The sequence below is a fragment of the Symphalangus syndactylus genome, chromosome 19 (assembly GCF_028878055.3).
Source record: "Symphalangus syndactylus isolate Jambi chromosome 19, NHGRI_mSymSyn1-v2.1_pri, whole genome shotgun sequence".
In the NCBI taxonomy this organism is placed as follows: Eukaryota; Metazoa; Chordata; class Mammalia; order Primates; family Hylobatidae; genus Symphalangus; species Symphalangus syndactylus.
This window is the reverse complement of record NC_072434.2, coordinates 20,315,119-20,341,970: the sequence shown is the minus strand read 5'-3', so window position 1 is coordinate 20,341,970 and position 26,852 is coordinate 20,315,119. Positions and strand designations below refer to the sequence as shown.

Below are 26,852 nucleotides of genomic sequence, written 5' to 3'. Positions count from 1 at the left end.
CATCTCCTTCTTTTTTAAATGGCTAAATAACATTCCGTCGTGTATATGCACCACATTTTCTTTATCCATTCATCCGTCAGTGAACTTTAGGTGGTTTCCATATCTTGGCTATTGTGAACAGTGCTGCCATGAGCATGGGGGTGCAGGTGTTTCCACTAGCTGAAAAGGGAGCATGCGTAGAACTGTGTCCACAGGAGTTTGTCTCTGGGTGTCTCTGCTCCAATGTGTCCCTCACCCATGATGTATTTGGTTTCAGTTAGTTAGTGAGTTACTTCCTTTGGCCCCTTCATTCTGACTTACCATGTCATTCAGCATGTTGTGAAGCCTACCTTCTATCCCCACAGGCCATGATGTTCTGATGAAATGCCCCATCCTGACTGATCCATCTCTAACTCACTGACTCCTAGCATTGACACCCAACCCCTCTCTCTGGCACCTGATGCCCTCCAGGACACAGCAGGGGGGATGACATGCTCGAAAGGTATTCCAGGAATATCTGTGCAGCAGTGGGCTGTAGGCAGGGTTGGGGGAGTGACCAGCCTAAACTAGGACGAGGGCAGCAGCATGCAGAGGAGGACATGGAAGCTGGGAAGGGAGAGGTTAGACCCGGTGGTCGCCTGTGAGGGGAAGTCCGGGAGTTCAGCCCTGTCCTGGCAAACCTGTCGATGAAGTGGCCACCTGAACAAACAATGCATTTCCTCCTAAGGAGTAAAATAAACTAAAATAGAGCCAATTCCCACTCACCTGGCTGGCATTCATCATTCTCTTGGTATAATTCAGTTATAGGTTAAGAGAAATAGAAGAGGGGGCTGTTTAGAGGAACCAGATCTGCACCAGTCCCCCCTACCACCACGTACTATTCCAGGCCCCCATCCTAACACCTCCATTGCTCACACCAACAGAATTCCATTAGCAATGTGGAGAATCAGTTGAGTTTAATTATTCAAATCCAGGCATCGGGGCTTTTAAATGAACCCATTCTTTCTTCCAGAATTCTAAAGTCACCATTATTTTGAAAATAAAAGGTCTCAGGTCTCCTGGTCTCTCTTGTCAGTGGGCACACTGGCATCAGCCCTTGGTTGACCCAGCTTCTTTCCCAGGTAATTCACTGCAACACCCCGCCTCACCACATGAAGGGATGCTTGGGTGGGGAGGAAAAGAAAGTTTGAGGGAAATGCTACCTTTGGAAGCTGGTGTCTGGGTGAGATGCCTGCATTATTCCTTTTTAATGCTCTGTTGCAAACTACACTGAGTGTTTTATTTCAATCCACACTGAAGCATATTTCAGGGCAAATTTCCTATTGCCTGTCACAGCTCAGGGGAAAAATGAATGCACATTTCCCCAGCTCCATTAACTAGGGAAACAGGCTCACATTGCTAGAAGGCATGTTTCCTGCAAGCAAGGTGAGGGAATGAGATCATCGGGACACAGTCTCAGAGGGTCTGGGGCAAGGGGGTGTGCAGATGCAGGAGCTCTCACCCTCTACACTCCTGGGGAGGAGTGCTCCTGCCAGGAAGCCCCCAGGGTAGGGGCAAGCACATCCACCAGAGAGAGGGTCCACCTGGGGGGACCCTGGGCCCCTAATATGGTTTGGATATCTGTCCCACCCAAATTTTATGTTGAAATGTAATCCCCAATGTTGGAGACGTGGCCTGGTGGGAGGTGTTTGGGTGACCCTGTGGGAGTCCCCCTTCGCCTTCTGCCATGATTGGAAGCTTTCTGAGGCCCTTGCAAGAAGCTCATGCTGTCCCCATGCTTCCTGTACAGCCTGCAGAACCGTGAACCAAGGAAACCTCTTTTCTTATAAATTACCCAGCCGCAGATATTTCTTCATAACAACGTAAGAATGGCCTAATACAACCCCATTAACACTTTGGTCCAGGGGTCCTTGATGTCACCTTCTTGCCTCAGTCTGCCTTCGTGTCATCTCTATCTTGTCTTAAACTCAGACAGACAGATAAGGTCTCAAGGAAAGCATTGAGCTCACAGCTTCTCTCTTTCCTTCTTGAAGGTGGATCCCTAATGCATATGTCCCACTGGCCTGAGAAAGAAGTGGCATGATAATGGGGGGTGGGGGGGCTTCCCACTCTCAGGTCCTCCTGAGGGGTCAAGGACAAGTCCTCCTGGTCATCCTGAAACCCATTCCCTGCACCTCTAGGCCTGGGCAGACAACAGCTACTGCTCTGACCAGTTCCCACCCTCTGTCACTCCTACGTCATTGTCCCAAACAGGCCCTTGATGCTAGCTGGCTCTCTGTCTCTTCCAAATCATTTTTCACACCCTGCCAAATGCACACCCCTCTGCCAGTGTTTGCTTTCCTCTCTAGCTCTTCAAAGCCCACCAAAGGGCTTCACACTTCTGAGTCCTCATTCTTGTGATTCCTTCTGCTTGAAACAATGTTCTTCCCTTTGTCCATCTGGAAAATGCCTACTCTTTCTTCAAGCACCAACTCAAGCTCCTGCTCTGTGAAGTCTTCTCTGATTCCCTTGGGCGGAACTGACAGCTCCCCATGCTGAGCTGCAGCGTGACAATCTATATTCACTTACCCTTCTGTATTCAAATGACCTGTTGACGTGCTTGGACTGTGAGTTCGTGAAGGGAAAGGGCTGTGTCTTAAGCATCTTTATACCACCACGGGTTAGCAAAACACCTGCCCTCCCAGTGTGTACTCCACCAAATGTTTGCTAAATGAATGGCTGAATTCTCACAGGCACCACTGAGGTGTGTGTCCAGTTCAAGCGCCCTCCTCTCTGAGTCCCCTCCCCCTATCAACCCAGCCCTTGGTTTTCTCATCACCCTTGAAATCCAAAAGCCCGTCTTGAATAAGCTGGCCCCACCTGGCCCTAAGTGCTCCATCCCTGTGACAGGTTTGTGCTGCTGTCTCCTGACATTTTCTTCATCCCTACATGAGTTACTCTCAATCTCTATCATGTTGCTCAGAGACAGAGCAGAGCCTTGACTCCATGGGGCCACTCTCTTCCTCCCTGCAGAACCCAGCTGTGGGTGGGGTGTGTGGTCGACCTTCAGCTAAGCGTGACAACTGCGTGTCTGTCGGACAGAAGAGGCAGCTGTACAGAAGAGGGCCTCCCCTTGACCAGATGCCAGGGAGAAAGAGCCTTATACGGAGGTTGCAATGAGCCGAGGTTGTGCCATTGTACTCCAGCCTGGGCGACAAGAGCGAAACTCCGTCTCAAGAGAAAAAAAAAAAAAAGAAAAGAAAGAAAAACAAAGAGCCTTATAAATGGTGCGGCCAACAGCGTATATGGCTCAGACTGGGGGGATCAAGGATTCTGCAAAAAAAAAAAAGCCTTGTTTTTGTTTAAGAATAGATCATCTGTTAATTTTTCCCTTTGGGAATCTGCGACATAAAAGCCACCCTTTTTCTCCTCCTGTCTCCTCCTATCTGCCAAGTTCTTTGTACCTAACACTGAACTGAAGCTGAAATAAGCAAGGGAAAAAAAACGTCTTTTCACAATGTCATCACAACTCTGAGGACACATTAACGGGATGGAGGCGGTGCCCTGGATGACAGCATGGGCCTGTGTCATGCTGCAGCCCATCTGGTCAGTGAAGCCCCTCTTGTAGCACAGGAAGAGAGCAGAGACCCCATTTGTGAGCAAAAGCCTGGCTTTCTGGTCACTGTCACCCCCCATACCCATGGGCTAGCTTTCAGGACAGGACCCAAAATGCTTTAACACTCTACTCTGCAATGTGAACTCTGGTACACCCCTTTACTCTCTGAGTCTCAGCTTCCTCATCTGCAAAATGGGCTAATGTGATCTTCCATAGTGGCTCAGTCTTTCTCCTCCAGCCCAGAAGTATGAAATGAGAGGATATGCGGAAAGCTCACTAAGGTTTTTATTCATTCCTTAGCAGTGATGGCCCTGTCATTATGCTCTGTCCTGCCCCCATGGGTGGCACAGTCGAGGGTCTGGAACAGTCTGGGACTGCATAAGGCAGGGGACAGCAGCAGGTCCTCCCTCTTCCCCCTGCAAGGATACTCCGATTAGGTCCCCTGGACAGCAACCAGGTATCAAGTGGAGAAATGTGTCAAGTTGGAGATGAGAGATAGCTACAGAGGGATTTGGCTCTAAACCCAAAATCCTGAATTGCATTTTCCTCTGTGTTAAGCAAGCATTACTCATCCATCACCCACGCCTGCGATGTTACATGAGACCTTGAAGAGAGGGATCTGCAGCCCAAGGAACAAGAGGACATATTCGTTTGCAGCAAGGTCTCCAAATAGACAGCAGGAAGAACTTCCTGATGGTGGAAGGAGCTTGTGAAATGCCGAAAGGGATGGTTGAGGGCACTGGCCCTTCCGTGGGGTCTTTTAGAACTGGCGAGCGTGGTCTGAGTTGAGTTGTTCATTCTTAAAGTAGAGATGTCCCCGGGTGGCCTCCTCACCCAGCCTCGGATGGTGACAGGAGCCACAAAGACAGTGTGGTAGGGGAAAGATCCAAATGGGGAGTCAGGACATGGTCTTCTAGATGTGGCCTGAAGCTCCATAGAAGGTTAACAGCTCACGGAGCAGCTCCAACGGGCCAGCCCCAGCAAGGGAAGGACCTTTCAACCCCGTGTGGAGCCAGCCCCCAGAATGAATCTCCTGAGACCCCTGAATTACTGGATCTGATCTATGAGGGAAGGGATCACTCTCCTCCCTGCTGAGCTGTGATCAGGAAAGGCAGGGGCTGGTGTGGCTGGACCACTCTTAGCCCCCTACTCCCTAAGGAAGGGAAGGAGATTAGCACATACCCCTGAGCATACATATTGAGCCCACCACCTCACATGTGCAATGATAAGCCTCAGATCCTCCCTCAACACAAACACGTATGCACATGTGTGCATACACACACAGATGTTCCCATAACCCATCCCCCATCAGGGACCAGCCAGCTCTCTCAAGCACATGGATGCTTGTGGCTGTAATTCTATCCCGGGATCCCAATAACATAATTCCAGCAGAGTCAGTGGGGAAGGTGAGGAGGGGATGAGGTGAGCATGGAGTGGGGAGAAGAGACCAAGGGACTATCTTGGCAAACAGCTCTGTGGAGTGGCCTTGTGGGAGGAGTCCGGCTCCATGACTCACTAGCTGTGTGACCTCAGGCAAGTCATTTAATCCCTCTGAGCACCCCTTCCTCATCTGCATACTAAGGCTGTTCTACAGAGTTATTTTGAGTGTCCAGGGGGCAGGGAACACTGTAGGGGAGCAGGGTTTAACTCGTTCTCTGTCCAGCATCAGCATCCTCCTGACCCTCTTAGACATTCCAGGGCTGCAGGCTGCTCCTTTACCACTAGTGATTCCTCCTGGTAGTTCCCCAACATTCTGAATGTTGGGCAGGGTAGACACTCCCACAAGGTAGGTAAGTCAGGTCCCAGAATTAAGGGCCTTGCCCCTCCCCTGTAAAGTACTTCCCCTGGAAGTGCCCCCCTATCACCCCACAGCTCTGAGTCAGGGAAACCCAGGAGTCCTACACCTACCAGGAGGGCAGCACGAAACATCTGATTACACAAACCTGCCACAGTCCCTGCTGAATATTTCATACAGGAGCAATGATCCATTAGTCACCATCAATTATTCATCTCTGTCAGGGCCAGAGCCGGGGACGCAGCAAGGGAACAGCTGGAGCTGAGACCTACACCCACTCTGCCTCCACTCCCCCTGAAGGCAACCAACAATCTCTCCTACACCCCACCCACCCAGGGTCCTACTGAGCGCCCACCTCTGAAAAGTGTATGCAGTCATCAGACGGATACCGCTCCACCGAACAGACGGCCAGCAAGTCACAGGCCAAGCTGAGCCTGGGACATAGGAACCTCACAATAAAGATTTCCAAGAAAAGAGAAATAGACTCGCTCTCTTTATCAAGTTTGACAAGCATGTGTAGCAGCAGGTTGATGTAGCAGAGGTGGCTGGGCAAAAAGTACTGGGCTGCATGTCCCTGAGAAAGACACCCACTGCTAGCCCTGCTCCAGCCCCATTCTAGAGGTCTCCTTTCTTCAAAACGGGTCACAGATACACGGATTCTCAGAGCCAAAGGGAAATGGGCCTCAAGCCCAAGCCATCAGTGCTGCATGAGTCCCTCCAATAATCTAACAGTTTAATGGTCCCTGGCCTCTGCTGAGACATGCTCAAGGACAAGGCAGTCACATCTCCTGCGGCAAGCCACCGAGTCTCTGGACGGTTCTAATTCCTTCAACATTCATTCGACAACTATTTACTATCTTCCAAGTGCTAGGCACTGAATAAGGCACTGGGTTTACAACTAAAACAGACTAAGTTCTTGCTCTATTAGAATTGTCTTCCTAAGAGTGAAGGAAAACAATTCTAATAGTCTCTGTGTAACTTGTGCTTCCTTGACCTAGTAGAAGATAAGATCCTCTCTAAGACCCAAAACCTTGGGATCACTGCAGTAAGACTAAGTTCCAGGGTCTTGTGCCCTGGAACTGCTCCCATATCTGGGCAATGCTTTTCAGGTCCAGACTTGACCAATGGATACTCCTGGTATTCGAGGTTTAAGCCTCCAGTTCTCGCCCTACTCACACACGCACACAATGGTCTTCTCTGCTAAGCAAGAGTCTGCCTCCACTTCGTCTGGACCCCTCCACCCCCCAAGAAATGGTCACTTGGCATCTCTGAAGGGAGCTTAAGAGCAGGAGCTTCTTTCCAAAAGGGGACATAGGAGGTAACCTAAATATTGCCTGAAATTTCCTGTTTTGTGTTTGGTGGGTTGTGGAGGGTTCCAAGTGATCCCACTCAGTATACAGAGCCTGGGCTAGCTTTCCCATGACCAAAGGGATGACAGTTACACCTTCTGCTCCAGGCTAAGTGCCCTGGGCCAGAAAACAAGGAGAGCTTGAATTCTCAGTTGGTGAGAGGCATGGTGAAGACATATAGATTGGCCAGGCACGGTGGCTCACACCTGTAATCCCAGCACTTTAGGATGCCAAAGCAGGAGGATTGCTTGAGCCCAGGAGTTTAAGACCAGACCTGGGCAACACAGTGAGATCCTGTCTCTATAAAACATTTAAAAAACTAGCCACGTGCAGTGGTGTGCACCTGCAGTTCCAGCTACTTGGGAGGCTGAGGCAGGAGGATCACTTGAGCCCAGGAGGTTGAGGTTGCAGTGAGCTGAAATCATGCCACTGTACTCCAGCCTCAGCAATAGAGCAAGACCCTGTCTCAAAAAGGGAGAGAGGGAGGGAGGGGGGAGAGGGGGAGAGGGGGAGGGGGAGAGAGAGATGGGAGAGGGTGGGAAGAAAAGAAGCTGGAGAATAGAGGAGAGTTCCCTCCTCCCTGCAGGTTTCCTGGAGCCTGGAAGCAGAGGATGACCCCATTCAGATGAATCAAGAGGCCAGAAATGTGGTACAGCCCTGCTACAGGCACACAAGGACACAGCTACCGTCTGGCACTCTATTCTCTCTCCCACCATGAAGCACCCCCAGCCCTCAGAGTTCTGGAGAGCTGCCAGTCTCTGCCTAGCACTCCACTCACATCTGGCTCCACGCCACTCTATCCAGCCATGCCTCCTCCTCCCACTGCAGGCTGCTCCCACTGCAGCCCAGCTCTCCTACTGAGGTGGTGTCACTGCGACAGAGTGAGGGAGGGAGAGCCCAGATCTGGTACCCTGCTCTGACCTGACACGGAGAAGCCTTGGCTCTCCCCTCTAACCCCTATGTAGCTTGCTCCCCTCCAGGCATGCGTACTCAAACCAGCCTCATTTGGAGGCTCTATCCCCAGCTAAGCTCACATGCCCACTACCTGCCACAAAAACCTACCTAGCCCACCAAGACAGGCTGCATTTTGCCTATGGGTGGGGCGGGCAATGAGGTATCTGGGATAATAAATATTACAGGGAAGATTCCCCTGCTCTAAACATTTCAACAAGCTAGAGAAAGATGCAAGGTGCTGACTTTGGGAGATACTGCCAGATTGCAGACCTGAAGTCATGGCTTTCTATCACCTACAGGTTAAACTGGCCCCACTCTAACTCAGACCTTGCATGTTGAGATTACTTTTAAAGACTTTCCGGAAAAGGCAATCATGAACACTCAGGCTCAGAGTGTGATTGAGCTTGGAGCTCATCCTCCTCATTTTACAGATGAAAAAGTGGGGCCTGTAGAGAGGAGGTGGCTTGGCTAAGATGTTACAATCAGTAAAGGGCAGAAACAATGTTATACAACATTAGTTTTCTCCTCAGCCAGCTTCTACCTCCAAAATTGGAAAGTTAGGGCTGGGGGCAGTGGCTCACACCTGTAATCCCAGCACTTTGGGAGACCGAGGTGGGAAGATGGCTTGAGCCCAGGAGTTCAAGACCAGCCTGGGCAACATAGTGAGATTTTATCTCTACAAAAAAGTTTTAAAAATATTATTGAAAAAGAAAGAGGAGGTTAATAAGGACAGGAGAAGGAGGGAGAGGAAGTTAATAGGACTCAGCTTAAAATTTTTAAAAAATTTCAATAGGTTTTGGGGGAACAGATGATATTTGGTTACATAAATAAGTTCTTCAGTGGTGATTACTGAGATATTGATGCATCCATCACCCGAGGACTCAGCTTTTGACCCTCCTGTCTGTGAGCAGAGGAGGGCAGCACTGAGCTCTGTCCATGGTGCTGAACCTCCCCATCTGGAGTAGCCATGGCTTGCATTTCTAAATACTGTTGGGGTTTCCAGAATTGCAAAGGTGCTACGGAGGATTCAGGGGCAAATTGATGACACAATCCAAAAAGCCATTTAAGTGAAGGTGGCAGAGACTAATTCCAAAGAGATAAATAGGCAGACCGTGTTTCAAGACAGATACCCTTCAAGACCATGGGGAAGGGTACAGTGCACAGTCCAAACCTCTCATTTCTACTCGTCGCCTGCATCTGGGCATGACCACCTGACCCTACAATACTGAGATACAAGTCCTTTCAGAGAAGCTGAGTATGAGAAAACAGCATGACTTATACTGATGACTGAAACAGCCAAGGGGGAAACTTTCTAAAAAGGAAGCCACTGGAAGGGCAAGAAAAATTTGGAGCATATGTAACAGGATTTGGGGTGATTTAGATAGGTCCTGCCAAGATGCTGGAGGTTTGGAATAAAGATCTTTAAAGGTCATGCCTCCAAAGTCCAGGATCATGACTGTGACCCTTCTGTGGGTCCCTGGAGTCAAGTTTGGGACAGTATCAAAAAAAAGATGCACTGTCCATTCCTCCTCTTGTTGGTGAGATTGTATTAGTCCATTTTTGCATTGCTACAAAGAAATACCTGAGGCTGGTAAGTTATATTTTTAAAAGATGTTTAATTGGCTCATGGTGCTTCAGGCTGTATAAGAAGTATTGCACCAGGATCTGCTTCTGGGAGGACTTCAGAAAGTCTACAATCATGGTGGAAGGTGGAAGGGCAAGCAGGCACATCACATGTCAAGAGCCAGAGCAAGGTGGGGGGTGGTGCCACACACTTTTAAACATCCAGATCTCTCATGAACTCAGAGCAAGAACGCACTCATTACCACGAGGAGGACACCAAGCCATTCATGAGGGATCTGACCCCATTACCCAAACACCTCCCACCTGGCCCCACTTCCAACACTGGGGATCACACTTCAACAAGTGATTTGGAGGGGGTGAACATCCAAGTCATATCAGAGTCTTATGCATTTTCTAGCATAAATCCTTAGATACCCCTGGGATACATGTGTAATGGTATCAGATTTGTGTTAGAAAAAAGGAGCTGAGTCTATCCTGAGCCCCAGACTGGCATTCCTGCTGAAAGAATCTAGAAGCTGCATTCTTCACAAGGCTTGGACTCTTCTCCCTTCAATATTGAGGGTGGATGACTGTGGCTTGCTGGCAGGGCAAATGTTCAGCATGTGTAAACAGACCACATACAAAGAGGCTGTTTTAGTAGGCGATGCACAGAATCCTGAATTTAAGTGGGCAGCCTGCCCACGTGGTGAGGGGCACCTGCCTGCCCTATTGCAGGCTTGACTATCATAACTGAAGTCTCCTGAGGCTGAATTTACACACACACACACAGCCACACAGCATCCCTGACTCCAGCAATAACATTATGGCACTGATAAAGGAAGGGGTTCCGCCCTGCTAAGCCCTATTATGTTCAGCATTATTCAACACCACCACCTCCTCATCCTTTCCCTCCTCCTCCTCCTCTTCCTTCTTCTCTTTGTTCCTCTTTTTCCTCTTTTTCCCCTTCTTATTCCTCCCTCTCCCTCTCCTCTCCCTTCCTCCTCCTTTCGTTCCTCCTCCTCCTCTTCCCTCTGACACTTTAATATATTTATATAAGTTAACTGGTTGACAACTGTGCATACGTTCCTCTCTCCAACATGTCTATACCCACACTCATATAAACCCTTGGCTGGAAGGAATCATGATGGTCAATTTATCTTTTCTCCATGTCTATCCTATCCCAGACCACTCTTCTCTTTGAGGGAGGTCTCGCCCCCTGCTTAGTCTTTTGTTACAATATCTAACCATATTTAGTGCTTGAAAATTCCTCCTTATATCTACCTAAAATCCTTCAAGTTATAGGTTAATCCCATACCTTTGTGACCTTATGAACCATTTTTTGAAGGTGTAGAGCACCTTCCTCAGTAGAAGTGGAAAGCAAGCTGTCATTGGACCTTTTGTAATCTGCAGACACACACATGCATTAATGCAATACACCCCTGCTCACACACACAGGGAGAACCTGCAACCACTGGTAACAACAACAAAAAGTCCAAGGACACAAAGGACCCTTGGGAAGGCATCTGACCCATCGCCTTGATCTAGAGATATAACTGCCTCAGGGCCTCCTGAAGAAAAGGCTTCACGGCAGCTCAATCCCACAACCTCAAGGAACCCATCTCCAGCCCTTGTTTCTAGGTCTGAAACATGAAACTCCCTGGCATCCCTTAGCCTCCAAACCCAGCCTCCCCAGCTCCTACACTGTCAGCAACTAATACACTTCTCAGAGCCATATTTATATTACAGCAGGACAAGAGAGCAAAGGTGTAATTGAACTCGATTTGATTGAGTGTGACAACTGCACAGTTAGCCACATGTGTCATCGGGAGATGTGAATTGGAGATAGTTTATGGTCAAAAATTCATTTCCAAGGGGACCTGACGTCTTCCTCTCACAGACATCCAGACAGCACTGACATCAGTGGCAACGTGAGAAGAAGAGATTCATGGACTTGTCTGAGGAAGAGACCTTGTAAGGTCATCTATCGCCCCTGCCTCCATGCAAAACATCTCCCTCTGAAAGGCTCTTTCTCTGCTTTTCTGAAACATTTATATGACACTCTCCCTTACACTTCTTTAATCACCTGCCAGTTGTCTCAGAGCTGTAAGCAAGAAAGTGCTGCCTAATATCTAATCTAAACTCTTCTCGTTGCAGTTCCCAACCATTGCTCTAGCTGCACCTTCAGTGCAATGACAGCAGCCTTCTCCTGCCATATCTCCATCCCTGAGTCCAGATACCCTGGGGATGCATCTGCCATGCGCACTCCTCCATTTGTGATACCACGGTCCCCTGACTCTAGGCTTGTTCTCCTCCTCCCTCCTGCTCTCTGGAGTTAGTGGCCTTTTCAGCCCTGTTTCTAAATTCCATTCTCAGTCTCCAGTGGAAAAACTATAGTTTGCCTTTGGAAACGTCTAATGTTTTTCTGAGACTCTGGGAAGGGACTTCAGGGATTTTTCTAGTCAAATGTCCTCATTTTACGAAGGATGGAACACAGAAAAGAGAGAAAGTGACAAGTTCATTGTCACCTGGGGAACTAGAGGCAGAGCCAGAAATTCCAGTCCCCTTTACAACCCAAATCGTGCCTCCCAGCTCAAAACTCTTCCTATTGACCTTTCCAGGGGTGGTGTAATGTATGTACCAGGTGAACACACCCCTGGCAGTGCCAGAGAGTGGACCTGACACACCATGAAAAGACCCAGGATGCCTATGGTGGCTGCCCGCAGAGCCCAAGCATCATGGTGGCCATGCACTCATCACGTTCCCTGCCCTGCTAAGCCCCCATTATAAACCCTCAGAGCATTAAGCACTTTTTACTTCATGTCAATGATCATAATTGTAACTAAATAATTGTAATTAAATAAACAATCATGAGACTATTTTGTTTAATGTCTTACTTCCCTCTGCCTGTAAGAGGCACGAGGGCAGGAACTGTCTGTTCGGTCTTCATCACAGTTGCACAGAGAGCTTGCTCCACGAATGTGTTCCTTGGATAAATGAATGAATGACTGAGTGGGAGCCTAGGGAAGTGCGGCCTGAGGCACTTGGGAGCCTGACCAGTGTCACACAGATGAAAAGCTGCAAGGCCAGGGGTCCCAGCTTCTAGTTCTGGCCCCAACACTGAGGAGGGAGTAGAGGTAATGTCATGAATTTTCCTTCTCTACAGAACTTTGGACACAAAAAAGGCATCTTAGCACTATGGGATGTATTTGAAGCAGGGGGATCAGGTGAGCTCTTCACGTTGGTGCAAGGATTTGATGAGTCTACTTGCTTTCATCCATACCTTTCTTCCCCATCACCTTTCCCCCACCACCTCTGTCATTAGGACAGTGACCTAAGTCCCAAACTTTGGTCCCAGACACATGGTCTCATTCACCTTCCCACCAAGCCCCCATTTCTGAGGACAACAGCCCCTATCAATGCTGCCTCCTGAAAGTGTCCCACTAACAGCCGCAGCTGAGCAAGCTTCACTGAGAGCATTAGGTCCTAATGGCAGATGGCAGCTGCCACAGGGTCTGGAAAGGCAGCAATGGTTGGGGAAGCCACAGGTCCAAAGTCTGCAAGCAAACCATATAACTACAAGGCACTGAGCCAGAACCCAGCCTAGGATCCCACATGGAGCAGTCCTGAGCCCAGCTGGGGAGTGGCGTGTGGACCAGGAGACGGGGCCAGCATCACCCGAGCAGTCTTCTTCCAGCTGGAGAGAAGGCCTCAGGTTCAATTTCATCCTCACTTTCCAAGGAATGTGAGAGGAGGCACCTCTGCTCATGGGCAACCTGCCAAGAGCCATGTGTGTGGCCTGTTAGCATTGGTGCATGAACTTGTGTAAAGTTGTGAGTCTTCTCTACTCTGAGCCGAATGTCCTGACTTGCTGCAAACCCCACGCAAGAAGGAAATGCTCTCTGAAAGTAGGGCAATGGCCAAGACCCAGAAGGGGCTGTTTGAGGAATCTGTCTAGTTTATTCGGGAGAGGAAAAGAGCCAGAGCCTTGTACCCCAGGACTCAGGGTCCCAGGGGTCTCAACCTGCTTTAGGTGTCCTCACCGCTGACACACACGGACACACACACAGCAACTATGTGTGCTGATGGGTGTGCTGATTAATTTGATTGTAATAATCACCATATAAGGTATATGTATGTCAGATCATTACATTGTGCATCTTGAATATATACCATTTTTATTTGTCAATTACACCTCAATAGAGCTGGAAAAAATAAAATGTTAAATTTATAAAAAGAAAACCCTACCCTAGGAAGACTGCTCCAGTCTGCCTCCAAGCACCCCCACATTCACTATTGATTTCTTCCTTGCTGATAGCTGCCAGGCCCAGGGTCTGTCTGCAACACAGCTCCTTGGTATGGACAGGAGGAGCCAGAGGGAAAGAAAACACAGCAGGGGATGCGGGGAGGGTGAAGGATCAGGGACCCGGTTCCTGCATTAGCTGGATGACCTCCACAGGGCAGAGTCCAGGGTCTCACCACCCCCCCAAGGAAAGTTCACTCTGCTCAAGTGACCCCTCTCACCACAGGGAATACCCTTCCTTTCATCTTTTACCATGTCTAGGTCTTTCTCCATGCCTGGTCTAAAATGGGCGCTAGAAGCAGCCCCTACAGAGAGGCACCTGGATAGCAGTACAGTCAAGGTTGGCCAAGCTGGAGAAGGAGCCACGTGCCAGGGCAATCAATTACCCAGCCCTGTGCCCGCTGAAGAGCAGAGAGACGTGTGCTCCCCGTTACGCCAGGTATGCCTGGGTAGACATCTGACCTCGTCTGAAGGTGGCTCCTCCGCCATCCTGCAGAGCCTCCCCCCTCCACTCCACTCATCCTCCCAGGAAGAACTGACCACATTCTCTCAGTGCCAGAGCCACAAAAGCCACAGAAGGGACATGAGGACTGCCTGGCCTTCCTGTGAAAAAAGCAGTCATCCTTGGAGGTCGGGGTGCTAACTGGTAACTACGGCAGGCAGTTGTCTAGGCAGACAGTCCAGACTCTCCATCCAGCTCTCAGCTTTTCTCTGTGGCCTCTGAACTATGTACAACGACCCCCAGACTCACCAGGCAGAACAGGAAGGGTGGATAGGAATAGGAAATAGGCACTTAGTACAGCAAGAAGAATGTGGCTAGACACAAGGAAGAACTTCCTCACTGTTAGGGGTCACCAGGGTTAAGGACTGATTTTACTTCCTAGAGATTGTACTTTCCAGCAGGCAACTCTTAGAGGGGCTGCTCAATGAGGTGCTTTAGGTCCCCTATGAAAGACAGGCCAAGAGAAGCACTTCAGGTCCCCCATTTGTGGAGGATTTAAGTTCTGAGGGGGCTGGGATCCAGGTTTCCTCTGCATCCAGAGCTGTGTGGATAGAATCAGTAACCAAATTGTCTTTTTTTTTTTTTTTTTTTGAGACACAGGGTCTTGCTCTGTTGCCCAGGCTGGAGTATAGTGCAGTAGCATGATCTTGGTTCACTGCAGCCTCAACTTCCTGGGCTCAAGAGATCCTCTCACCTCAGCCTCCCATGTAGCTGGGAATACAAGCACGCCACCACGTCCAGCTAATTTTTTTCATTACTTGTAGAGATGGGGTCTCGCTATGTTGCCCAGACTGGTCTTGAACTCCTGGGCTCAAGTGATCCTCCTGCCTTTGCCTCTCAGAGTGCTGGGATTACAGGTGTGAGCCACTGCACCCAGCCTCCAGTGCCCAAACTGGACTGGCACAACCAGCTCTAGAGAGAGTCCCACAAACACCAGCCTGCAGCGGGGCATTTGTCCATGGTCCCCAAACAGTGGACCACCTGACTCCCTTCTCTGCAGTGTGCAGCATGAGCAGGGTGTGGCACTGGGACAGACAAACTTGAATCTGGTTGTTATCCTGCCACCCAACAGCAGTGTCACCTTGAGGACATTTATTTACCTTTCTGGGACTATTTTTCTCTGTAAATAGGTGTAATAGATCATGTACTCTAAAACTGGATTGTAGTGATAGCTGTATAATGTTGTAAATTTACTAAAAATCACTGAATTGTACACTTAAACCAGGTGAATATTATGATCTATAAATTATACTTCAATAAAGCTCAGGCTTGTTATAAAGAAAAAACGAGAGAATATACAGGAAGCTTTTTTATCCAGTGTATGAATATTTGCTGAGTTCCTGCTGCACAGGCACTGGGCTCTACCGGCTAAGAGGCTCCATCCAGCATGGTCTCATATGTCGGTTTTGCCTTGATCACCGTAGAGTTGATTGCTTGCTATGTATTCTTTGAGAAGTCGCATTCCCTTTCTAGGCCTTGTCTTTAAAATAAAGAGCTGGACTACAAAGTTTTGAAATCTTTGGGAAGCCTCAAACCCCTTCCTTTAAACAGAAGCTTAAGAGAATTCCAGTATAAGAACCTCAATATGCAAGGCAGATAAACGCAGGGTTGCTCTGGTGAAGGCAGGGGTTGGGGCAGTCAAGGGAGACTCTCCGTAGATACCCCTCTCCCAACTCCAAGAAAAGCTCCCCTCTCCAGGCAGCCCTGGAGGGAGCCTCATCCCCAGAGGCTACCTGGAAGCCAGGGGCTAGGTGCTCCCTGGGCTACCTCCACCCCGTGCAGCACTGGACCATTCTGTTCCATGCAGCCTGCCCAGCAAGGCTGCCAGGCTGACCCTGGACTTCTGAGATACAGAGAATGCCCCCAGGTTCTGCCCTGTGACATGAAGCCCGGCACTCTGGGGGAGCATGCGGTCCTTACCAAGCATTCACTGTGTGCCTGGCTCTGGGCTGGGCTTCACCTAGGACAGTGGTTCTCAAACCTCTTGGTTCTAAGACCTGTTTATTGAGGACCCTCCAAAAGCGTTTTCTTATGTAAGTTAGACCCATCCGTAGTTACCATATTCAAAATTAAAACTGAGAAATTTCTAAATTAGCTCAAAATACAATAGTAACTCATTACCTGTTAATACAACATATTTAATAAGTAACTATATTTTCCAAGACCGAAAAAATATATAGTAGACGTTTCCTCTAGTAAAATATCTAATAAGAAGGAGGCCTTGTTTCACATCATTGCAAATCTCTTTAATGTGTGGTTTACTAGAAGGTAGCTAGAGTCTTATACCAACTTCAGTGTTAGGTCTGTCTGCAATACATTACTTTGATTGAAAGATGAAAGAAAGGCAGGGCGCAGTGGCTCACGCCTATAATCCCAGCACTTTGGAAGGCCAAAGCAGGCAGATCATGAGGTCAGGAGATCGAGACCATTCTGGCTAACACGGTGAAACCCTGTCTGTACTAAAAATACAAAAAATTAGCCGAGCGTGGTGGCGGGTGCCTGTAGTCCCAGCTACTCGGGAGGCTGAGGCAGGAGAATGGCATGAACCCAGGAGGCGGAGCTTGCAGTAAGCCAAGATAGTGCCACTGCACTCCAGCCTGGGCGACAGAGCAAGACTCTGTCTCAAAAAAAAAAAAAAAAGAAAGATGAAAGAAAATCCAAACTCACTCAGACATGTAACTGGAAAGGGGAGGGGTATTTAATAAAGCCTTTTCAGATCATTGTGGATATTTTTCTTTGATATGACATCAATACTCCCCAAGTGGTAGCTTCTTAAAGACTGGCTGCAGCAGGGAATCTGAAACCTTGCACTTGGAATGCGTGTTTGCCTCTGTGCATGATTTTGTGACATCATTCATTTATCATTTGGAAGATATTGGTTTGCCGAATTGTGCAGATCTTTCAAATACTGATGAATTTCATTAAACAATATTAACAAATCACATCTATTAATATTCCCACTGACCTTATCACAAAAGTCCTTTTCATAGTAATATGTGTGAGTTTTCCAAAATTCTAATTTTTGCTTTGAAAACTTGAATTTTATCATTGGACGCAAATACTGCCAGTTGTTTTTCTGGAAGTGACAAGCTCACTTCATTCATTTTTGCAAAAATGCCTGCTCAACACACAAGTCTGAATAACTGGAGTTTGTTGGTCGTTCTTTCAGATAAAATGGTATCCCATGGAAAAATGGCTAGTTCAGCCTGCAACTCAAAGAGATGCATAGGTGATGGGCACTGTTCACTTGCTTATTTGAGAAATTATTGTGTAATATTTCTGTAAGAAGCAGAAGTGCTTTATGTGTACTTCTCATTCCATCAGAGAATATTAAAAAGATATCCACTCCAGAATCAAGGTTCAATATAATTATAATCTTTGCTGCTTCATGAAAAGAAGACATTCTTAAGTGAAACTGGCATTTCGTTATTTACCAATTACTTTGCTTAGCAGGTGTGTGGTGTGGAAGAACACAAAGACGGGTGCAGTGTGATACTATTACCTTGATTCACGTTAAGGGGCCAGCAGCTTCACCCACCACTGCTTTAGCACCATCAATGTCAAGCATGGGAATGGCAAATAACTTTATTGCCATCATGAAAACCGCTTTGACCTTATGGACCCCCCCTGAAAATTCTTAGGGACTCCCAGGGACCTGTGGCCTGCATCTTGATTACTGCTATAAGGTAAACTTCACAAGGGCCCGTTCCCTGCATGTTACTGTCTCCATTTTCAGATGAGGACCCCGAAGTTCAGAAAGTTTAAGTAACTTGCCCAGGGACACACAGGCAGGAAGTGGCAGTCTTGGTTTGAACCTAGGCCATCTGACTCCCAGCCATACACACGCTGCTTAGGTTATGCCCTACAGAACATGCTGAGGGGGCCTCTCCTCTGCCCCTTCCCCATTGCCTCACCTCCTGAGGTCTTTGGGGCTCATGATCTACTCCAGGGGAGGCCTGAAGACACCTCCAGCTTTGCAGTGGTGAGGACCTGGGCTTCTATTACTGTCTGCCCCAGGGCACCCCTGCTGCCCTCTACCAGTAGGAGACCTGATGGGGGCGGAGCATGCCTCCCTGGGAAGCCTCAGACGTCTGGGGCTGGCTTGCCAATGGCAGGCTTAGTTCTAGATGCTTCCCTGCCTCCTGCAGCAGCAGCCAGCACAGTTCCCAGCATCAAAGAGCTAATCCAATTTCTCAGCTGTGCTTCCCCTGTCGCCTCCTGCAATGCCAGGATTGATTTGGAACCAGGGCAGCCTTATTAAAGTGATGCCTTTTCCTACTTGTGGGAGAGTCAAACTGGGAAAGGGAGCCCTCCCACAGCCAATTAACTCCATGCTTCCCGCTAACACTGATCCTAGCCACAGCCACCCTTAAGTTTCCTGGGGTTTACCTGTAACTCTTCTTGGCTCCTAGTGGTGAAGATGGATTTCAGTCCTAGGTCTGCTGCCCTCCAAGACCCAAGAGCACTTAACCAATAGGTTCTTGTTCATCCTTCCTGCACTCCTAGAGTGTTGCCTGGGTGATCCCCTCTCCTCCTGCTTGCAGGCCTCCACCCCGTCTCCTAATATCCCATCTCAGGCCCTAGGACCGGGCCAGTCACTTGGTCCATCTGAGTTGGTACAATGAAAGATCCATGGCAGACAATGAAAATAGGAGGTCAGACAGCCCCAAGAGGGATAGAGGTAAAGACCTGTGCATTTGTTAAATGGGCTTTTCTCCAAATAAATACAGGAGGCAGAAGACAAGGAGACCTCTACCACCCTCAGCCCAAGCCCTTCTCCAGGCCCCCTTCCTTGCAGCCTCACAGCTCTCCTCTAATCTAGGAGTTAAGGTATAGCAGAAGCAGGGGAGGCCCCACTCCAGAAAATGCTTCCTTTCTACAAATAGCATAAAAACCGCTTCCCCAGTCACTTTGTAGAAGAGGAAGGACATGTCCAACACATCTGGACCATTAGTTCAGACTGGAATCAATGGTGAGGAAGAGAGATTTCTCTCAAACCATCCAGCCCTTAGGGAGCAGAGGTTCTCTGGGAAGGTCTTTGGAGCTCAGAGCACTGGCTGACCTTGGGGAAGCCATTTCTGGTCTGGAAGGAAAAAAATGAGCACCACCCCTTTGACGCTACCGCCGCCCCCCCCACCCCCCGCCGCCCATACACATGGCCCTACCCAGCTCAGCCCTGCACTAACACAAATGCCTCATTTGACTTCAGAGGAAAATGGAGCTAAGAGTAGGAGTGAGGAAGGGAGTAAAAAGAAGGGTGGGGGAAGGAACAAGTGGGGAGGGAGAGATGAAGGTACAAGGTACCCTCTCCTCTCTCTCACATGCACACTACTGCAGGTGGTTACAACCCTCTTCTCTGTTTCTCCACAGCTGAGCAGGAAACTGGGAGAAGAGCCCTTCTCCCCTGCAGCCTCTCCCTCTTGGCCTCCATCACCACTCTCCTAACCCCTGCCAAGCCCTGCATCTGATCCTACCTGAGCTAAAGAAGCAGAAGGTCCGGAGGGAGCCTGTGATTTTTGCCTCGGTCATCTCTTACAAATGCGATGGGCTGCTGGGCTCGCCCTAGCCCTGCATCACCCCCAGGCTGTTCCTTCAGTCTACTTGGGTATGGAAAGGGTTAAGCTCCTCCCATCCCCTCCCTCCCTCATCCCATTTCTCCTTTCACTTCTATTTTCCCATCTGCCTAGTGCCAAGCTCACAGTTACAACCACTTACACCCTGTATTAAGATGTATGGAATAGTAATGGGTAAATTCCGTCTCTAACTGCAATATTCCCTAATTACTAAATTCCAGAGCCACCATATCAACCCAATTATGGGAAGTCGTGCCAGAGTTCTCCATGGTCTGAGGACTCCCTGCCTTACTGAGAGGCACCTGACAAATGCCTCGGGGGAGCTTTCCTGACTCCCCACCCAGCTGCTGTCATCTCCTGGTCCCAGACTGTCCAGTGATGAGGCCCTTGGGCTTCTAGTTTCTCTGCAGGGGAAGGGAGGAAGTGAAGCGAGATTTGTGATTGAGGAAAGCCTTGTGTTGACAGGCTATCAACCCCTATCCTGGGGTTGGAGAGCATCTGGGAGCCCTGTCACTCTGCACCAGCCACCACCAATGCTCCCAGCTTCAGAACTCTACTTTGGGGGCTGGGGGGACCCAGAGGAGGAGGAGGAACCACATGCCCTGGCCTTGGGGAGCGCCCAGGCTGATAGAGCAGACACGGTTATTTTGAGTTCCCCTTTACATCCCAGGTGGCTTTTACAGAGTAGGTACTTAGTGCATTGGAGTGGAACGTGGAGGAAAAGGGGGGAGGAAAGTAGGAAATAAGGAAGGAATGGGGTGCTCTGGCTCAGGCTGAGTTTAGACTCTGGCTACACCTGCACGCAAGGGTTGACTTTTGGGCTGTGAGTCCCATAGGGATCTGACTTCTCAGGTCTGGAGTCTCCGAAGGAGAGAAGCAGTCACACACCCACTAACTCCCATTCTCCCTGCCTTTGCAAGGAGCCCTCCTCCCCAGCCCACCCCTAGGACCCTGAATACACACATATGCACACACATGCACACACACACAGCTGCTGGGCTTCAGAAGAGCCATTTAATTGCCGAGTTGAAACCTGCAGGGGCTTTTGGTGCTGATGACATCAGCATGCCATCACAGATAGGGCTGCCGAGGCTGGAGCAGGTCTGGATTCAGCGGGGTGTCCCATCATGCACTCAAGACTGCCCACCCTGGGGCCTCCCTCCTTGCTTCAGAGCAGGTGTTCCTAAAGGAGGTGCCAGAGCCCTTATGGAGAGCCCAAAGAAACCCAACACCAGGGAGGGAGAGCTGATTCAATTCCTCCAAGGAATCACTGCCTAATTTTTGTAAAGGCTGCTGCCTGATTTCAATCACCCAGCCTCCTGCTTCTACTCAATGCGTTGGTGGCCTCATCCCAAGGACCCGCACCTGTATTCTCGGGCTCCATTTGCCATAGGTAGAGCTGGTGAGAAGCGGCGAGGAGAGAAGGAAGGATTCTGACCACTCAGCTGCTGTGGCCTGGAAGGCCCCCGCAAAGCGCCTATGATCTGGGGATTTTGAACAACCACACAACTTCTCTGGGCCTTTGCCCCTTCATTGTAAAGTGGGGACAGCGATGGCGTAGCCGAGGACTGCAGTGATGAGAGCTTGACCGCCCTAGTGAGCCGCTCTATCCCGAAGTAGGTGAGCGGGAGGCGCAGGGAGTGGGGCAGGGAGGAGCCCTGAGGTTCCCTGTTGTGCGGGACCCACACTTACTTTGCCCTTTCTTTTTTTTTTTTTTTTTTGGAGTAATTTTCTTTAATTATTCCTTTGATATTTTCTTTTTATTATTATACTTTAGGTTTTAGGGTACATGTGCACAATGTGCAGATTTGTTACATATGTATCCATGTGCCATGTTGATTTCCTACTTTGCCCTTTCTTATGCCTGATGCTTAGTGTTACTGACAGCAAAAGCTGAAATCCTGAGGTCCTCGGCTAAAGTGGCCAAAGAAGGGCCTCTCCTGACTTTACAGCAGCAGGTAACCCCCCTTTCTTTCAGATTTGGAGGCTGCTTGACCATTTTAATGGGCCCAGCTACTCACATCCTACTTCCTTAAGTGTGAGGGGCTTTCAGAATCTAACCTCCTCCCTGGCACTCAGCCAGCGGGGACTTTATCCTCAACTGAAAATGATCCAGGGAGGAAGCTTCTACAATATCTACTGCTTGTCTTGGATTTGGGAGTCCTTTTTTATTTTTTGAGACCAGATCTCACTGTCTTCCAGGCTGAAGTGAAGTGGCATGACCATAGCTCACTGCAGTCTCGACCTCCTGGGCTCAAGCGATCCTCCTGCTTAACCTGGTGTGCCACCATGCCCAGCTAATTTTTAAATTTTTTGTAGAGACAGGGTCTCCATATGTTGCCCAGCCTGCTCTGGAATTCCCGGGCTCAAGCGATCCTCCCACCTCAGCCTCCCAAAGCGCTGGGATTACAGGCATGAGCCACTGCACCTGGCCTGGGGAGTCCTTCTGGATGTTTAATTTTAGACCCAGCCTCTCTAGGGGAGGGGGCTGGCAGCTAGGTGTTCCCCTGCCCTCCAGGCTCACATTGACTGTCAGGTCCTTGTGGGCCTGGATCCAAATTTACCCATCACTCTGGCTACTTCCTTGAACTGTCAGTTCCAGAGATGAAAATGAAGGATTGCTGGGACAAATCCTTCCCAGAAATCAAGCTTTGGCAAGAAAAGACTCATTAGGCATAAAGAACTGTCTTCGAGTGAGGGGGATGAAACGCGGGATTGACCACCAAGACGGTGAAGGCAACTCCTTCCCTTGAGTTTTAAGAATATCAAAGGTGGACAGTGCTCCCTCCAGCTGGAGAATCCAAGACAGTGTTCTGTGTGTGGGCAGGAAAAGGAGCACACAGGCCACGCAAGGATGGAAAGCACTTAGTCCTCCCACGCCAGGCACTGTTCTACACGCTTTGCAGGAATTAACCCATTTCATCCTCACCAAGAACAACCTACGTCATAGTTACAAATTTTAGCTCCATTCTACAGATGGGAAGACTAAAAAACAGTGTGATTGACTTGCCCAAAATCACAGCAAGTGGCAGAACCAGGATGAACCCTGGCAATCTGGCTGTAGTCACCATACTGCCACTTAGAAAAAAATTTCTGACTTGATGTTTCTCCAATGAAACTATATTATTTATCACAGGCTTCTGGAGCCCAGGAGAAGCCATAACTGAATCCCAGCTTCTCTGGCCTGGCTTCTCTGACCGAGTGGAAGATGAAGAATCAACTTGTTGCCTATGGATGGATTATTCACGTAGGGAATTTAGAACTGCATCTGTCTGGTGGGCCAGGGGCTACTTCTAAAATAACACGAATAGTTATCAGTTCTACAATACTACCCTGAGAGTTAAGCATTATTACCTCTGTTCTATAGAGAAAACTGTGCAGGCATTGTCAGATCATCCTGTTACATGCTCTCGAAGCATCCTACATACCTTCATAACTCTTGGCACAGTCATGATGAATTCTTTATGTAATTATCTAATTGTGTGGTATGCACTAGATTGTAAATGCCACGAGGGCAGGAAACAGGTCTGTTTTATTCCCACCTGATCTCCATTGCCTAGCATAGATTCTCAAAATGCAATAGTGGAATGAATGCAGAACGGATGCTGAGTGGCTCAGTAACATGTGTAGGGCCTGCCGCTGTGCTCACCTCCCCACCCAGAGAGACTACAACAGTGGCACATGGTAGGTACTCACTAATAAAATACTTGTTGCAAATATCAGACTTTGTACTTAGCAGCCCTGGGATTTGAACCCAGGCCTGTCTAGCTCCCAGCCTCTATTCTTTGGTGCTTCGTATTTAACCACTGCACTGAGTGACCCTGCCCCCATTACTCCCTCTGGCTTGCTGTTCCAGTTCTTAAAGGGTATCCCCACCACCCTGGACCTTCAGTGGTGGGGATACTCTGGCTTCAGCTAGGACCTGCCTAGATCAGGGGAGTCCACAGAGCAAATCCCCAAGCCAAGTGAAGTAGTGTTTCTACTCATCTGCAGCCTTAATTCATCCATGGGGATATCTCTGTCCAGGGAAGGGAATGATGGTCATCCTTCCAGCCAAATGAACCCCAACCTCCTCCCACTCTGTCCTCACTGCCTTCTGTCCCCCTGCTTCCAGTACACTCACTGCCCCTCTATCTACTCTCCCCTGAGAGGGCGGCACAGGCCTGGCGGGGAAGAAAAAGGAGACCCCATTGAGATAGGACAAAGTTCAGATGGAGGCAGAAAGAATGACTAGAGGTCAGGCTTGCCTAGGGGCTGGGGAACACTGGGGTAGCCTGGTCCCCAGGGCTTGAGAAGGGCAGGGAAGAGGCTTCTCCAGCCACCTCCAAAACCCACCCCCAGGTGTCCGCAGTATCATAGACAGCCCTGTCACACCTGCCTGGAAGCTGCCTAAGGGTAGAAGGAATAGAATGAGCTCCAGCTGCAATGTGAGGGCAGGCGAGCCCAGACCCAGCTCCATAAAGGGTCTCCCCCGCCCTGCGAGGTCTTCAGCAAGGTACACGCTTTGCCCAGGTGAAACCAGCTTCAGTCCTAAATTGAAGCCAGTTGCAAGCTTCTCTAGGCGAAAAGTCAATGTTTACGAACACCAACACTTTTTGCTTCCCCTGGTGATGTTCTGCGGATGTCAGACCCCAAAGCTGAAAAAGAAATGTTCTTGCATAATCACCCCCTTCCCCCAAAAGAAAACCCAAGCTCCCTGGACACAAGCTCCTGGACTGCAGAACAAAGCAGACTCCCAGCAGAGTGGTCTGGTCTCTCTTCCTCCAGGGGACGGTGGGCCAGGTCTATGTGAGGCTATAACCTAGACACTTTCCTCTGCCTCCCTCTCCTCCTCCTCTGGCAAGACAAGGAGGGGAGAAGGTAAGGATTAAGCCCAAGAGGTCTCCAGAAGAAGCCAAGCCTCTGGGGGGAGTCCTAGAGGGTGAAGCCAGGGATCTGCCTGGCAGCCAAGCAGAGCAGAGGCAGCCACCCTGAGGCAAAGGTGGTTCAGTGGGGGTTCAGCGGGCACTGGCCACTTTCCAGGGGCATGGGAGGAGACGGGTTGGAGTTGGACTCCCTAGGCTGCAATGTGCCTGGCGTGGACCCCTGACGCTGACTCACCCCCAGGGCCCTGACACACACTGCAGCTTGCAGTGCCTGCCAGGCCACCGCTATCTTGTTCCACAGGACCAGGATGCCAGGCACATCCCACTGCATCAGAGCCACCCTGCCCCCTCCCACCTGCCACTCGGGCCCGCCTTAGGGGCACTGGGCATGGCTTTTTTCAGCACCTCTGCTGGTCACAGAGATGTTTCTAGCAACCCCAAAGCTGGACTTAGTCTTAAGTAGGGAGAAATGGTTGAAAGGATTAAGGGCTTCCCTGCTTCTCACTGTCACCCCCTCTAATGAAGTGCCAGGTTATGGGGAGCCGGATAGATTGGATGGAGGACAATCTATTCCACCTGGGAGAGGCCCCTCAGGGCGGCAGCAGTAGGGGAGGGAGAAGGGCACCCTTTTGCTTTCCAGGTCAGACCCCAGTTCACCTTTCTGGCTCCCTGGGCGCCCCCAGATCCTAAGGACTTCCTCCTCCTCATAAGCCAACCCAACCTGGTGTACCTGCCTACGGGGCCTCTGCCCTTCCCTCCCCACCGCAGTGGCCCCTCCTGGGCCAGCACCTCCTCTGTCCTTGCACTCCCTTCTCCTGCTGCGGGGAGAGCACCTACTCCGCCACCTCAGCCAGGGGTAGGGGAGAACACTGCCCTGCCACGAGCCGTGGGCTGGGGGTGTCCTGGAGGCACCTGTGGAATGGGGGGATGAAAAGGGAGGAGGAGACAGGATGAGGGGGCCTGGCTTAGTGGCATGTGAAACGATAACGCTCCTCTTTTTAGTTGAAAAATAAAACCCTGTGCCCCAGAGGTGGGGGAAGGAACATAGGCAGGGGAAGGGGGCACCCCAAATGGGAAAGGTACATGGAAGAGTCCAGAAAAGAGAGTCGGGCTGTCAGCACCCGCCAGGCTGCGAGCCTAGCCCTGGGGACAGAGCTGAAGCAGGGACGGGGCGTCCTAGGTCGTGCTGAGTCATGAGATTTGGAGAGAGGGGAGGGGCGCCTCCAGCCCTTCTTGGGCCCCTGCCCCAGCTCCTCGTGCCCGTTGCTTCCAGCTGGCCCCTGCAGAGTCTGTCTCCCCCACCTCTCCCTGACCCAGGGTCTCCGGCTCCCAGCGCCCAGACCCCACCCCCCGCCCCACTTCCCACGACGGCGGTGCCAGGGGTCCCCGAAGCTTGAGACTGGGGCAAAAGAACCTTCCTTGGAGACCGCTGGGGCTAGCGGGGGCTGGGCTAGACGCGAGTGGGGGCGTCCCAGGGAAAGGAGAGAGGGACAGGGGCGCAGAGTCGGCCGGTGCAGGGGACGCGTGGCCCGCCCCTCTCTGCAGCAACTCGCGGGGAGACCGCGGGAGGAAATCTGCCCCCAGCCCAGCCCCAGTCCCTCAGAGGAGCCGGCTCCTCGCCCCTCGGGTCCGGCTCCCCGAGACGAACCTTCCATCCGGACGCTTCCAAACTCCCCCAAAGGACGGTGCGGACTCCCGGCCCCCTTGGCCTCGAACTTCCCCAACCCTACTCACCTCTCGGGAGCCAGACCACCCCGTGGCCCCTCGACTCAGTAGCAGGAAAGGAGAAACTTTGGAGAGGGAGGTCCGTGCCGCCACCGGCGGGGGTATGGACTTACCGGAGAGCGACCCGAAGGAGGCGGGAGAGATCCGGGGTCGCCAATGTGAGGGGGCGTCGGACGGCAAGGATGCTGGGCTGGCGACGGTTTCGCAGGGGCGCCCGTTCCCCTGGGGCGCGAAGTCCCCGCTCCACCGCTGCCCCAACTCGGCTCCGAAGTGCCTTTGCCGCAAGACTTGCTGAGCTTAGCAGTCTGCGCCGAGGCGGCAGAGGGAGGGGGCCTGATCGATGGGCGCGCGCGGCGAGCGCTGCAGTGAGGGGAGGAGACCAAGCGGCGCGGGAGGGCGGGGACCTAGGCGGAGGAGGCCCGGAGGAGGCGGAGGGCGGGCCTGCCCCTCGGGAAGGGTCTTTTCTGCACAGCCCCCCAGGCGCTCGGCGCTCCCGCCTCCTGCTCAAGGTCAAGAAGGCGGCTTCCCCAAAGGCGGACGGGAAAGGGGCTGTATCCTCCCCACCCCAGAGGGCCGGTCTCCTTTGTAGCCAGTTCCTTCTCTCCAACTTCCCGAACCCACTGCAGCTCAAGGCTAAATTATTGGGCTCAGG

General features: G+C 50.6%; 1 protein-coding gene across 2 annotated transcripts in view; it reads right to left on the bottom strand.

The window, feature by feature from the left end:
* Positions 1-26,572, bottom strand: part of SYT2 (synaptotagmin 2) — a 116,751-nt gene extending 90,179 nt beyond the window's left edge. The window contains exon 1 of one of the 2 annotated variants that reach the window (XM_055234553.2): positions 26,314-26,572. The gene's annotated coding sequence lies outside the window, so the exon portion shown is untranslated. Of the gene's footprint in view, positions 1-26,209; positions 26,230-26,313 lie in introns of those variants that run through there. The other variant, XM_055234555.2, reaches the window with a different exon arrangement.
* Positions 26,573-26,852: the final 280 nt, after the last annotated feature.